Source organism: Marmota flaviventris, chromosome 3 (assembly GCF_047511675.1).
Source record: "Marmota flaviventris isolate mMarFla1 chromosome 3, mMarFla1.hap1, whole genome shotgun sequence".
Taxonomy (NCBI): Eukaryota; Metazoa; Chordata; class Mammalia; order Rodentia; family Sciuridae; genus Marmota; species Marmota flaviventris.
Window position 1 is genome coordinate 49,284,415 of NC_092500.1, and position 15,019 is coordinate 49,299,433.

At 37.7% G+C, this 15,019-nt stretch overlaps 1 long non-coding RNA gene across 1 annotated transcript in view; it reads right to left on the reverse strand.

Annotated features, from left to right (window-relative positions):
* Positions 1 to 15,019, reverse strand: part of LOC114083984 (uncharacterized) — a 63,236-nt gene that overhangs the window by 21,482 nt on the left and 26,735 nt on the right. Inside the window, exon 2 of the long non-coding RNA XR_003581247.2 lies at positions 161 to 281. This is a non-coding gene — a long non-coding RNA (uncharacterized lncRNA). The remainder of the gene's footprint in view (positions 1 to 160; positions 282 to 15,019) is intronic.

Here is a 15,019-nt window from a genome sequence, read left to right on the forward strand (position 1 = left end):
TTGGGGGACATTTAAGATCCAGACTATAGTACCAAGGTCATGTGTCTAGTACAACAACTAGGACTAAGACTGACTTCAGAATCTATTCTCCTAACCAATGAGCTAATGACTCTTGAATGTAAAGGGATCATGGCACTGAGTAGCTTCTGAAAACCATTACCACCAATAGTTTATAGTTAGATGGAGCTGGGTGATTGTCCACGACTCTCTGGTTTGCTGTTTTGAGTTCTCTGGAAGGTGGCTGAAGAGTTCTGTTCTGTGCAGCATCACTCCTCAGAATCCTATGCAAGAAAAAAGATTTCAAGTCACTAACAACTTCTGATCTAAACCTTGAGACCTGCAGGACTCCTTATCACTTATACAATTGATATAAGTGTTTTCTTACAAGGTTTTGGTGACTAAATAAAATCACTTATAGAATGCTAATTTATAGTAAGCTCCTTGCTTTTCTTCCAGACTTTTCTTTCAGAAACTTTCACTGAGTTAGGAATGAGACAGGCACTAATGTGAATGGTATCAATTTCTGAGAAAATCTTATTATTTTTATTTTTTTTCATCTCCAACTTGAAGACAGTGAAGTAAAAGTATGGAGCAGTTGAACAACTTGACCTAAGATCACAGCTAGTAAGGACAGCTTTAGTAACCCTAATATATGCCATTGGAAAAATTAGTTTTGGAAAGAAGTCTGCAGTTAATGATTGTTGAACTGAATCTCAAACCTTGCTGGTCTTTCTATTACTTTGTTTTAAAAACACAGTATAATCTTCCCTTTCTTCTTTATTTGTTTACTTTGACCTTGGAATGTGTGGCTTCTTTGATATATGTTCTTATGACTGTATTATAAACATTAAGTTCAAAATTATTTATTTGACACATGTATAAAAATCAAATACACATAATCAATGTGTGAGGCAATGAATAAAACTTGGTTAAGGTCTCAGGACTTCAACTGAATGGATGAAGCCCACTCATGTTATGGAGGGCAATCTACCGTTCTCAATAAAAGTTCAGATTTAAATATAAATCTCATCTGAAAGCACCCTCACATGAATATCCAGATTAATGTTTGACCAGATATTTGTCATTGTGGCACAGCCAGATAGATACCAAAAAATAATCATGACACATATAGTATTTTTAAAATTGAACTCAGCAGAACAATTATTTCAGAAGGTGTTAATGGGTTGGCAAAAACAAATAAGTGAATATATAAATGGGAGAAATAAAATGTTAAATGTCTTTGTGACATGACTTATGTCACTCTTGGAGAATCATATTTTACATTCACCGGCTAATGATTGAGGATTCCTGATGCCAAGAAAACTGCTTGGATTTTAGTATCTGCTGCCAGGGGAAGAGGAGGCCACCCACACTGTGGTGCTTCACCCAGCAGCCACAACCTCCTCTATGAAGATCATGTTTGGAGGAAATAGAGTTGGCTTGCTTTATCTATAAATCCCAAATCCGAAACCATGGCTCTCAGATCTAAAGTTTGCAGAAATGTTTGCCAAAGTGCTAAAAGTATGTATTAAGAGCTGATGTGATGCACTAGAACAACCATTTCATGCTGAGCTATCCACAGGTTGTTAAATAAGTCCCAGGCAAAATGGTGAAAGGGCCTGTGTTGCAGTGCAGCTGAGACCTCCTGTGGCTATTCCTGCTCTGTCATATTCTAGCTTGACAGTTTGTTTCCATGGTGTTTTCATTCTCTGCTTCATGCTATCTTACTTTCCTCTTTTGCCACTTTATATTTCATCTCCATCCTCAAGGGAGCTCTAAACAAAGCCAAAATGTGTGATACCACAGAAGAAGCAAAGCTTTCACTATTTTTAGGTAATCCATGTGGACTTCCTTCTGCACTTAATGGCAAAGGCCTTTTCCTCTTCTGTGCATTGTTAGTTGTCTTTTCCTAATTAAAGTGCTTAAGTCTTGAACCAGGTCAAGCATATGAAGTGATGGCAATAAGTAAGGTTAGTGATATACAAACATATGCCTGTTGAATTTAATTGAGTTCACGGAGGTTAAAGCAATTGAGTAATCCACACTCTCCAAGCTATCAAACCACTGAGCTGGACTATATCTCTGACCTTGGCCTGACTTCCCTTGAAATGTGCTCAGGAGAAGAAAGTTGATTGCACATTTCCTCCTAAGCCTCTCTCTCCACGTTAGAGAACAACTTGGAGCAGCATTCCCCCGGTTGAGCACAGTTTCTTCTCCTTTCCACAGCCACTTGTCTGCTGAGTTGGCACATCTGCATGTGCTCCCTTCTTCATCCAGTAGCTCTCACCTACTGCATTCAGAATAACTGTCCTGATTGCAGACTGGATGGGGAGGGCCTCACATGAGGCAAAATAAGGCAGGGATACATTAGCAGACTCATCGATCCAGTCCTGGCAGGTGGCTGATATCAGTTTTCCCTGTTTGTTCAGAATAATTAGATCCTTAGTTAAAGTGATTTAGAAACTTGACCTAAAGAGTAAAACTAATTAGAAAACACACACACACACACACACACACACACACACACACACACAAAACCTCTGAACTGCAATCTAGTGACTAGGGCTAAGGGAGGCAGAAAAGAAATGCCAGAGCTGATCTACTGTACTTCCACACTGCACCACTGAGAGATAGGCTTTGGCATTTGTTCTTCTGATGATGAATTTAATACACTAACATGAAAGAACATCAAACCTTTCCAAAGTCAAAGTAGAATGCTTGTGCCAACTTTCCAGAGTAGCTGAAGGAAGCTTGTGAAACCCAAATAGAAGAACTGAAGTCAGCCCCTCCCTCTTGCTTTGGAATCTGTTGTGTAATTTTCTATATATTCTCTCTAATCTTGCTCCATTAGAAATGCCTCCTGCCTCTAGGTTAAACAGTGTGGTCTGCAGAGCAGGGGTGAGTTTTGGCTCTTGGGAAGTTGGCTGTCTCTGTGAGGCCCCAGCAATGCCAATTTTGTTCTTTGCTGGTCCTCTCACTGCAGCTGCATGGCACTAGCAGTGGAGGGAGCCACAGCCAGTGGATCGCAGCATGCTGTGCTCTGCCTGTTCTCTTGACAACCTCAGGCCTGTTCTGCTTTTTCTCCATTTGAGTTTGCTCATTAGGTAGGAGGTAAGCAATGCAGATGTTATCATTGAGCAAAACCAAGGCTCCAATGCCACTGCCATTAGACAGCAGAAAATAAACCTAAGAATGACCTTGGGAGCTTGCATTAGTTGGACCATCAACTCAAGACCTCTCCATGGTGCTTCTTAAATCAATGCTGCTTTGAAAAGTGATATCTATAGAAATGTAGCTCCTCCTGCAGTTTGGGGTTTTTTTGGGAAGGAGTTACAGTATATTCATCTTAGTGAGAAATAACAACATGTGTTTCAGAGAGAGACCACAAAAGGAAGAATGCACTTTACAGTGGTTGCTAAAAGCTGTTAAATTCTTAGTAATCAATTATTGAAAAATTGAGCCACAACCCACAGTTTGATTAAACTAGGTCAAATTTAAGTTTATGGGACTTGACTTTTTGTAAAGTTAGCCAGTGTGGCAAAGCATCACCACAGAGGTTGTGCTAAACAGAGCCCACAAGACTCTGTTTGTCTATATGTGCCTCTGGTCATGGCAGTTTTCTTTTCTTACTGTGCTTTAGGAAGCAACTAAACACACTGAGTCTATATCACCTGAAAACCTCAAAGTTCAAAGGGCTCTGCCAAATTGATCAAATTACTTACTTAACCTTTCTCAGTTTCCTCACCTAAATACACACCCCCAAACTCAAAAGAATATAATGCAGATTAAATAAGATAATACATCTAAAACTTTATGGAAAAGCAAAAGCACACTTAGAATTAAATAACAGTGATTATTAATTGAGCCTAATACATTATCATATTCCCCATTTTCAAAGGAGGAAAAGAAAGCTCAAGTGCTAAGGACATCTGTTTTAGTCAGGGTTTTTTTTTAAATTTTTTTAATTTTGTTTTTGTTTTGTTTTTCCTGCTGTGACTAACAGACTTGACAAGAACAATTTTAAGGAGTAAAAGTTTATTTGAGCTCTCATGCTTTTAGAGGTCTCAGTCCACATACATCCAACTCCATTCCTCAGGTCCTGCAGTAAGGTAGAACATCATGGTGGAGGAGTGTGGCAAAGGGAAATGGTTCATGTGATAATCAGAAAGCGGAGAGAAACTCCACTTGCCAGATACAAAATACATACCCAAAAGGCACAATCCCCAATGACCTACCTCCTCCACCCACACTCGACCCCTTCAGTTACCACTCGATTAATCCTGTCAAGGGATTAATTCACTGATTGATTTTTTTTCCATTGACAACTAAAATATATTTAAAATAATAATAATAATAATAATAATAATAATAATAATAATAATAATAATAATTCCACGGAGCTGCCACCATCAGAGGGCCAGGCGCAGCTGCGGGGGCCTGGGTAGGCACACGGCCCAGAGGACAGGGAAGGGAAGCACGGCCGCCCTGGGAGGCCTCGGCCACTCTCCCCTGCCATCACAGCATGGGAGGCAGAGCATGGAAACACTGTTCTATGGTGATGGGTCGCTGAGCAGCCTGGGCGGCTGCGCCAGTGGCAGCAGCAGCAACTTAGTGTCCCTAGGCCGCTTGTTCCCCAGGGCACTCCTAAAGGCAGCAGCGGGTACCACAATGAAGAAGGATGTGCTGACGCTGAGCCAGAGGGAGCAGGTGGCCCCCTTGCACGCAGATGGCGCCCCCAGTCAGGCACCCCCTCCACGGCCTGCTTTCCTCCCCTGATCTGGAGTTGCTCAAGGTCCCCTCTCCGGAACTTGAGCGCCTCATCATAGAGTCCAACGGGCTGGTCACCACCATGCTGATGAGCACGCAGTTCCTCTACCCCAATGTGGCAGCCAGCAAGGAGCAGGATTCACCAAGGACTTTGTCAAGGCCCTGGAGGATTTGCACAAGCGGAACCAGCTAGGCGTGGGTGCAGCCGCCACTGCTGCGGCTGCCACAGGAAGACCCCCTGGCATGGCATAGGTCTCCTCATCTTCCTGCGAGCTGGCTCTCAGAACCCAACATTTCTCCTCTAAGCCTTCTTGCATTGACTCAATGAGCTTTTGGGGAATACTTCACATCCAAATTATTACAATGCCAGAGTAATAAGTCAAATGACTTCATAGGGTCTAGCATCTGGGCCTTATGACCTGTCTTCCCACTACCCTGACTTGTGGTCCATTCAAGGCAAGAACACAGAAGGAGAAACCTGTAGAGCTGAGGACACTAACCTCCATCAGGGCATTAAGCACATGGAAAGCCAGGTTCTGGTCACTTTATCAAGTCAGCAAGAGTGCATCAAATTATAATAAGGCCTAAGAGGCAAGCCTGGGGTTGGGGATCAGGGAATCAGGTGGAGAAGATAATATTCTGAGATGCTTCATGGGGAAGACAGCACAAGAAATGTGTGAGTGTGGCAAGAGGGTAGAGGAAGTTAGTTCTAAAGTTGGGAGGGCTATAAAATGCTGGAGAAACCAGGAATATGAGGCATGCAGAGACACATTTTGTCTGGGTTATTTAGAATATGGTTGTATTCTCAGATTGAGGCCTGGAAACCAAGAAACCATGGATACAATCTTGTGGCTCAGTGAAAATTATTTCTCTTAAGAAGCCTGTGTGTTACTCAGCTTTAAAAATGGTGAACAAAGGTTCTCTATCCATCTGAAAGATAACTTTATGTTGAGACAGTGCCCTCACAGTGCTGCAGACTTTTGAACCATCCTGTAATTGTTATATTTAGCTCATCAGTAATGGTATGTACCACTTGCCTCCAATGATTAGTACCCCAGAGCTCAACATTCACTGAGTTTTTCCTGTGTACTGATATACATTTGTATGTGACAAAAGTTAAATCTAAAGCACTCTGAATGGAAATTAGAGATTATCATAAATCTTAGCTTAGGGCTAAACTATCATTCTTTTTCAGTTTCTCAATATTTAAAGATTATTTTCACTTCATTTTTAAGTTAGAGTAATTTTACTTTCTGTGAGCTTCAAATATCCTAATATTGAAAGAAGCTCTGACCACAGCACATACTGCTTCCATATATTTCTCCACACAGTGACAAAAGTGGCAGTAATTCCTAGCTTATGGAGAAGCCACCAGTTGGGAAAAGACCAGATTTCTCAATGGTTTCATGGTGGAGAGCTTTGCACTTGTCCAGGAAATTTTATGACAGCTAGAAATCAGTGCTGTTGTGTTACGATTCTACATTGAAAACCTTTCAAGTCTAATCATTCAGTTGGAAAAATATTAATTCTGATGCTGATACATCCATGTTCTTGACTGAAATGAAAGAATACCTTGCTTCCCAAACTGACATAATTAAAATATTTCTTACTACTAATAAATTGCCAATTATAATTCTAATGATAAACATATAATTTCATTTCAGTCTACATAAGTCTTAAGATGTAGGATATTTATAATTCTCTTTTAAACAAAGAGAAATTGAGGCATAGACAAGGGAAATGTTTAGTTGTCAAATGGCCAAGATTGAACATAGATTATTTTGACTGAAAGGTCCTTTTTTCAACCATCAAGTTTAAACCATGCACTGACTGTACATCAATATCACATGCTATACTTATGGCAGAGACTGCTTCCTGTTCCCTGAAACTTACTTCCTCTTCTTAGCCCAGCAATTAAACTGTATTTCCCTCTTTTACTTTTAGGTAGGTATCACCATGTGACTGAATTCTGCTTAAGGGGATGAGAGCAAAGGGAAAATTCATGCTTCTTTTAGTCTGGCCCATTACCACTCCCCACATGTGCCTTTCTGTCCTATTTTCCCTTCTATTTGGGGAATTCAAAAGACAGTGAATCCAGAGGGCATGAGGGAAAGAGGCTACAGAGGGAAAGATGCTGGGTAACTTAACTTGGAATGAGGAAGAGCTTCCCTGCCAACCTCACCATTTTATGAACAAGAAATTCATTTCCATTGTGTTAATGTACCAACATTTAAGGAATCCATTTGTTACTTCAGCTTTACCTTCCCTTTAACAAATTAAGAGTTTTTTTTTTTTTTTTAAATACAGTTTCATGGTCTGTACTCCAGATCTCCTAGATCAAATTTTCTGGATGCATATGTAATTTCAAAAGTCCTCCTCTATCATTCTAATGCATTTGGGTGTTAGCAATAATACACTTCACTTTCACCACTGAATTTTCCCTTTCCCCAGCTAAATCCTTCTACCTAGTTAGAAAGCTTAGGAAACTGTTTTTCTATTTTCAGTTTCCTTGGATTAAAAAAGATTACAATCTAACAATTTTCATAGATTCACAAAAGTTCCACTTTTTTTTTAAACAATTTATCCAATTAGACTAGACTTGGTGGTGAATGCCTATAATCCCAGTAACTTGGGAGGCTCAGGCAAGAGAAGTGCAAGTTCAAGGCCAGCCTGACCAACTTAGCAAGACTTTGTCTCAAATAAAAAAATAAAAAAGGCTGAGAATGTAGCTCAATAGTAGAGAAACCTAGGCATTTGATTCCTAATGCCATTAATTAATTAATTAATTAAAAATTACTGGACTCAGAATTTAAATTTTATCTTTTCATTCATAATCAGGACCCAAGTTACTATTTCTTTTCTTTCCTTTCTTCTTTCTCTTTATTTCTGCCATTATCTATGTGTTTCTCTGTCCATCTATCTTTCTTCACAGCTGAATAGCTGTCTCAATGGATTTTCATTCTACTTTACTGCAAAGGTTTTTACTGTACATTTTCTGATAAATAATATACAGCAACTACAACACAGGACTTTAGCAACGATTCATGAGTTTTAGTGGTTACAGTGAAATTGTGTCTGATCCTCAAATCTTGGGAGGAGGGATGTTTTAGTTCATTTTATGCTGCTATCACACAATACAAAAGGCTGAGTTCTTTTTGAAGAAAAGAGGTTTACTTAACTCAAGAGTTCTGTAGGCTTGAGAGAATAGCACCAGTGTCTGCTAGTCTTTGGTGAGTGCTCTGCAGCAGATGGTACATGTAAGATGAGATGACATGTAAAAAAGGAAATGAGATTCAGGGGAGGTATCAGAATCACTAATAATAATCTGCTTTCTTGGGACTTCCCAAGAAAAGCATTAACCTCTCTTATGAGGTGTAGCCACCATGACCTGTTATCTCCCAGGCCTCATTTTGTAAAGACTCTCCCATTTTAGCACCACCACAGAAGGGACCAAACTTCTAGGGTATGAAATGTCCAGAGCCACACTCAAACCATGTCCAAACCGTATCAGAGATCTTTAACAGATTCCAGATATAATTAGACCTCCACTAGCTATTTTTACAGTTTGAAATTGGCATCATATTTTACATTATTTTATCCATTTTTGACTGAAATTGATTATTGAAACCAACTCAATACAGTAATAAGAATGATCTCTTCTCTCCTTGTTCTTGGATAGGCAGAAATAATATTGTCAAAATTACAGTACTTCCAAAAGCACTATACAGATTTAATGCAATTCCAATCAAAATCCCAATGATATTCCTCATAGAAATAGAAAAAGCAGTCAAGAAATTCATCTGGAAAAATAAGAGACCCACAATAGCTAAAGCAATCCTTATCAAGAAGAGAGAAGCAATGGCATCAATCAAGTATAGACCTTAAACTTATACTACAGAGCAACAGTAACAAAAACAGCATGGTATTGGCACCAAAACAGACTGGTAGACCAATGGTACAGAACAGAGGACACAGAGAGTAACCCACATAATTACAGTTATCTTATATTAGACAAAGGTGCCAAAAACATACTTTGGAAAAAAGATAGCCTCTTCAAAAAATGGTGTTGGGAAAACTGAAAATCCATATGCAACAAAATGAAATTAAACCGTGATCTCTCACCATGCACAAAACTCAACTCAAAGTGGATCAAGGACCTAGGAATAAAACCAGAGACCCTGTGTCTAACAGAAGAAAAAGTAGGCCCAAATCTCCATCATATCAGAGTAGGCCCCTACTTCCTTAATAAGAGTCCTATAATGCAAAAATAAAATCAAGAATTAATAAAGCAGATGGATTCAAACTAAAAAGCTTCTTCTCAGCAAAAGAAACAATCAATGAGATGAATAGAGAGCCTATGGCTTGGGAGCAAATTTTTACCACTTGCAGATCAGATAGAGCACTAGTTTCTATAGAAAGAACTCAAAAAGCTAAACACCAAAAAATCAAATAACCCTGCCGGAGTCCGGCTGCAGCAAAATAACCGGGGGGTGACGAATAACTTGTGTACGTTGATACAGCAGGAGTAGGAGCCGTTTATTGCAGGACAGGAGCAGTATTTATACATTCCACACAGCTTATCTAATTAGCATAAACTAGATACATCAGTCAACCAATAAGGAATCTCCACAGTTAATGGCTTGTTTTTGTTACTTCTCAAACCACTCCCTCTGACATTTTGCCAGGCACCATCCAGACTTGTTTACGAACTCTAACATTCCCCTGGCAAAATTCCAGGTGTTACTTTGACTTGTTTACAGACTCCAACATAACCCAATCAATAAATGGGCCAAGGAGCTGAGCAGACGCTTATCAGAAGAAGATATACAATCAGTCAACAAATATATGAAAAAATGTTCAACATATCTTGCAATTAGAGAAATGCAAATCAGAGCTACTCTAAAACTTTATCTCACTCCAGTCAGAATGGCAGCTATTAAGAATACAAACAACAATAACTGTTAGCAAGGATGTGGAGAAAAAGGCACATTCATACATTGATGGTGGGACTGCAAATTGGTGCAGCCAATATGGAAAGCAGTATGGAGGTTCCTTGGAAAACTGGGAATGAAACCACCTTTTGTCCCAGGTATCCCTCTCCTCAGTCTATATCCAAAGGACTTAAAACAGCGTAGTACAGGGATATACCACATCAATATTTATTGCAGCACAATTCACAATAGCTAAACTGTGGAACCAACCTAGATGCCCTTCAGTAGATGAATGGATAAAGAAAATGTGGTATATATACATAATGAAATATTAATCAGCAATAAAAGAGAATAAAATCATGGCATTAACAGGTAGATGGATGGAGGTGGAGAATATAATGCTAAGTGAAGTTAGCCAATCTCAAAAAACTAAATACCAAATTTTTTCTTTGATATAAGGAGGCTGATTCATAGTGGGGTTCAGAGGGAGAGCATGGGAAGATTAGATGAACTCTAGATAGGGCAATGAGGTGGGAGGGGAAAGGAAGGGCAAGGGGATAAAACAGATGCTGAAATGAGATGGACATCATTACCCTAAGTACATGTATGAAAACACAAATGGTATGAATATACTTTGTATACAACCAGAGAGGCAAAAAAAGAGACTGATCTCCTCATTAAATTCCTTCAGTGTTTATGATAGGATGACTCTCATTGTTGAGAGGATATATATGAAGAAAGTCTTTGAAGCTTTTAGATCTACTGATAATGAGAAGAGGAGTTTTTTTGTAAGGCTAGTTAATGTTTCACAGAGTGCTTGCTGTCTACCAATTGCCCTCTACTGACTTTGTATAAGTCCAACAGTCCTCAAAAGAATCCTATGAGAAGAACACTATATTTTTCCTTATTTCATAATCTGGAAATTGCATGGAGGCATGAAGGAGCAGGGCCAGGATCACAGACCAAGCAGGTGGTAGTGCAAGGACATGAGCACATACAGCCTGGCTTTAAGCTCTGTGCCTTTAGCCATCACATACAGTTTTTATAGATAGGTATTGACCCCATGTGATTTTCCTTATCACTCTAAAGCATATTCATTTTTCCATTGCTTTATAATAAATTAACATAAATTTAGGAGATTAAAACAACAGACACATTATTTCACAGTTTCCATTGTCAGCCTAAGTGGATCTTTTGCTCAGGGTTTTGCAAAGCTGCAATGATATCAGGATACCATCTGAGTTTCAAAGTCCTTTTCCAAGATCACATAGTTACTAGAATAATCCATTTCTTCAGGCCTACAACCATTGGCAGCCTGCTTCTTCAACACCACTGGGAGGATCTCTTTTTGACATCAGTGAAGTCCAAAACTCCATTTTTAAAGATTAACAACCTTTTTAAGTCAGGTCCACAAGGTTAATCTCTCTTTTCATGACTTTTCAACTACTTTGGTGTCTTAATTACATTTGTGAAATATCCTCATTCTTGCTGTGTAATGTAACATAATTATGGATACAGCATCAAGGACAGAGATCACGGGGCCATCTTAGAATTCTGCCCAGACAATGACACAGAGAGTATGACTGATCTCCTCTTTCATGAGGGAGGAAGACTGTTATATACTACCACACTTGGACAATGAGATGATATTTCCATGAGGACTTGATGCATAAATCTCCACTTATACTTGTATCATGGATTTGTTAAAAGAAGTTTTATGTATTATATTTTCTGTCTTTAACCTTTTCTAGAACTCTTTTTACACTTAAGGAAGATAGATAGCACAAAGAAACTAATGTTTGGAATTGTTTTGTAAATGTGCTCTGTTGATTAGATTTCTTTGCCATTTCCTAAAACTACTCAGACATTGTTGCTCTATAATCACCTGTTGGGTAAAAATAAATCTCCATAGTAGGATAGGTCAAAACCCCTCATACATTAAGTAAACATCCCATGTTGTCCTCATTTCTTGGCACTGACTCTAATGCCTCTGCATCCTTCACAAGATGTGCGTGTGCATGCTTAATCTTATCTGGAATTCTCTTCACACTTTATCACTCATTCCCCCACCTGCCTACTGCTGAATGCTCTGGTTCTTCAAGAAATATCTCAGTCATCACTGCTTTTATAAAATTTACAAGTTGCAGAAAAGGGATTGGAGTTTTAGTTTCAGCCTTAAGGAAGAAATGGGGGAATAATACGGGTCCAAGCTGCTTCTGAATAACTTTATGTCATTCTATATTGAAGTATATAATAAGGAAAAAAACATAGGTGAAAATAAAAAGATTTTGGTAGCTTTGGTTAAATAGAAAATATAAGTATGGCTTTAACCTGTTTTGTCAATAAGGGTAACAGACATTAAAACAATTTCATATGTTCTACCTAATGCCTGACATTTCACTCTATTCTGACTCTCCTTTTAATCTCTTTGAAGATTTGATAAACACTTTACTCTTGACAGAATACATGAATGACTTAAAATATAAATGGGATAAATCTGAAAGGACAAAAGAGCAAGCTTTGAGGTATTTTCACAATCCAACTTGAAAAAATTTAACTATTAAAAATCAATAATCCTTTTTGAAAAATACTGATTAGTGGGATAGCTGGGTCATATGGTGGTTCCATTCCTAGTTTTTTGAGGAATCTCCATATTGCTTTCCAGAGTGGTTGTACTAATTTTCAGTCCCACTAGCAATGCATTAATGTACACTTTTCCCCACATTTTCACCAGCATTTATTATTTGTATACTTGATAATTGCCATTCTGACCCAAGTAATATAAAATCTCAATGTAGTCTTTTTAAAAAATTTCTTACATACATGACAATTGTGGAATGCATGCATTTCCCTGATTGGTGGAGATGTTGCACATTTTTTTCATATATTTGTTGGCCATTTGTATTTCTTCTTTTGAGATGTGTCTGTTTAGTTCTTTTGCCCATTTATTATTTGGGCTTTTAAAAAGATCTTTATTCTAGATATTAATTCCTTGTCTCAGGAGCAAGTTGCAAAAAAACTTCATCATTCTGTAGGCTCTCTCTTAATAAGTTTTTAATTTGATGTCATTTCATTTATTTATTCTTGTTATTTTTTTCTTAAACTTTATGAATCTTGTTAAATAAGTCAGTGCCTATACCAATATGTTGAGGTGTTAAGCCTACATTTTCTTCTAGCAGTTGCAGAGTTTCTGGTCTAATTCCTAGATCTTTGATCCACTTTGACTTGATTTTTGTGCAGGGTGAGAAATAGAGATGTAGGTTTTTTCTTCTATATATTGATATCCAGTTTTCCTAGCATAATTTGTTTAAAAGGCTATCTTTTCCTTAACAGGTATTTAGGGCACCTTTTTCAAAGATCAGATTACTGTATCTATGTGTGTTTGTCTCTGGGTCTTCTATTCTATTCCATTGGTCTTCATATCTGCCTTGATGTCAAAACCATGCTGTTTTTGTTACTTAGCTCAGTAGTATACTTGAGGTCTGGTATTGTGATGCCTTCAGCATGGCTCTTGCTGCTCAAAATTGCTTTGGCTACTCTGGGTTTCTTATTCTTCCAAATGAATTTTAAAACTATTTTTTCCTAGTTCTATGAATACTGTCATTGTTATTTTGATGGGAATTTCACTGAATATAATAAATATAATGCATTTAGAAGTATGGCCATTTTGATAATATTAATTCTTCTTATCCAAGAACATGGGAGGCCTTTCCATCTTGTAAGGTCTTATTTGATTTCTTCAGTGTTTTATAATTTTCATTATATATAATTCTTTCCTAACTTCCTTGGTTAGATTTGTTCCCAAGTATTTTACTTTTTTGAGATTTGTGAATGGGGTAGTTTTCCTGATTTCTTTCTCAGCAGATTTATTATTGAGTATAGGAAAGCAACTGATGTATGTATGTTGACCTTATATCCTGCTACATTGCTAAATTTATCAGCACTAGAAGTCTTCTGGTAGAGGTTTTTATTTTGGGGGGGGGTGTCTTCTAAATATAGGATCATGTCATTAGCAAATAGAGATACTTTCACAACTTATTTTCCTACTTGTGTCCTTTTAATTTCCTTCTCTTGCCTGATTGGTCTGGCTAGATTTTTAAGGACTAGGTTCAATAGAATTGGTGAGAGTGGATAGTCTTAAATTGTTCCTGATTATAAAGGAAATACTTTCAGTTTTTCTCTGTTCATCATGATATTGTCCTTAGGTTTGTGGAATATAGTCTTTACAATGCTGAGTTCAGTTCTTTCTATCCCTGGTATAGCCTTTATAATGTTGAATTAAGATCTTCTATCCCTGGCTTCTCCAGTGTTTTAAACATGAATGGGTGGTGCATCTATTTAAAAATCAAGTCATTTTTGTCCTTAACTCTATTTATGTAGTATTTTACACTTATTGACTTGTGTATGTCGAATCAACCTGCATCTTCGGGAGTTACCTGAAAAAAACTAAAAACAGCATATTATAGTAATATAACCATGAATATTTACATGCAATTCACAATAGCCAAGCTATGGAACCAGCCCAAATGCCCATTAACAGATGAATGGATAAAGAAAATGTGGTGTATACACACAATGAACTTTTACTCAGCCATTAACAAGAATGAAATTATGGCATTTGCCTGTAAATGGATAGAACTAGAGACCCTTTTGCTCAGTGAAATAAACCAGACTCAGAAAGTCAAGGGCTGAATGTTTTCTATCATATATAGAAGGCTATAAGAATAACGGAGGAAAATAAACAGGGGGTGGGTGAATCCTATGAAAATAGAAGAGACAAGAGTGAGGTAGAGGAAGGAGATTGTGGGGAGAGAAGAGAAAAGAGACATGGTAGGAAAAGAGGGATAAAATCGACCAAACTATCCTATGTACATATATGAATATAAATTTCATCTATATGTATGTCTATAAAGCACTAATTAAAAAAAAAATAGAGATAAATAGAAGAAAGACCAGTAAAGGATAGAGAATAGGGAGTGGGAAGAGGAGAGAGAAAAGGGAAATAATGGGGACTGAATTAGGGCAAGTTGTATTCCATGCCTGTATAATTATGTCAACACGAACCCTCCCTAATATTATGTATAATTATAACGCACTAATAAAAATCACTTAAAATACTAATTCATAAATGAGTTGAGTTCATATAATGATATTCAAAGTAGGAAAAATAACATTATGAAAGAAATTGTAGCACAAAAGTATTAAACATAAGTAGATGTTCTTACCTTTATTAATTTAATAGACTTGTAGGATTGACCCATGTGAGTTTTCCATTCTTTCCAATAAATTTATATTCCTTTATAAAGCATAGATACATACTT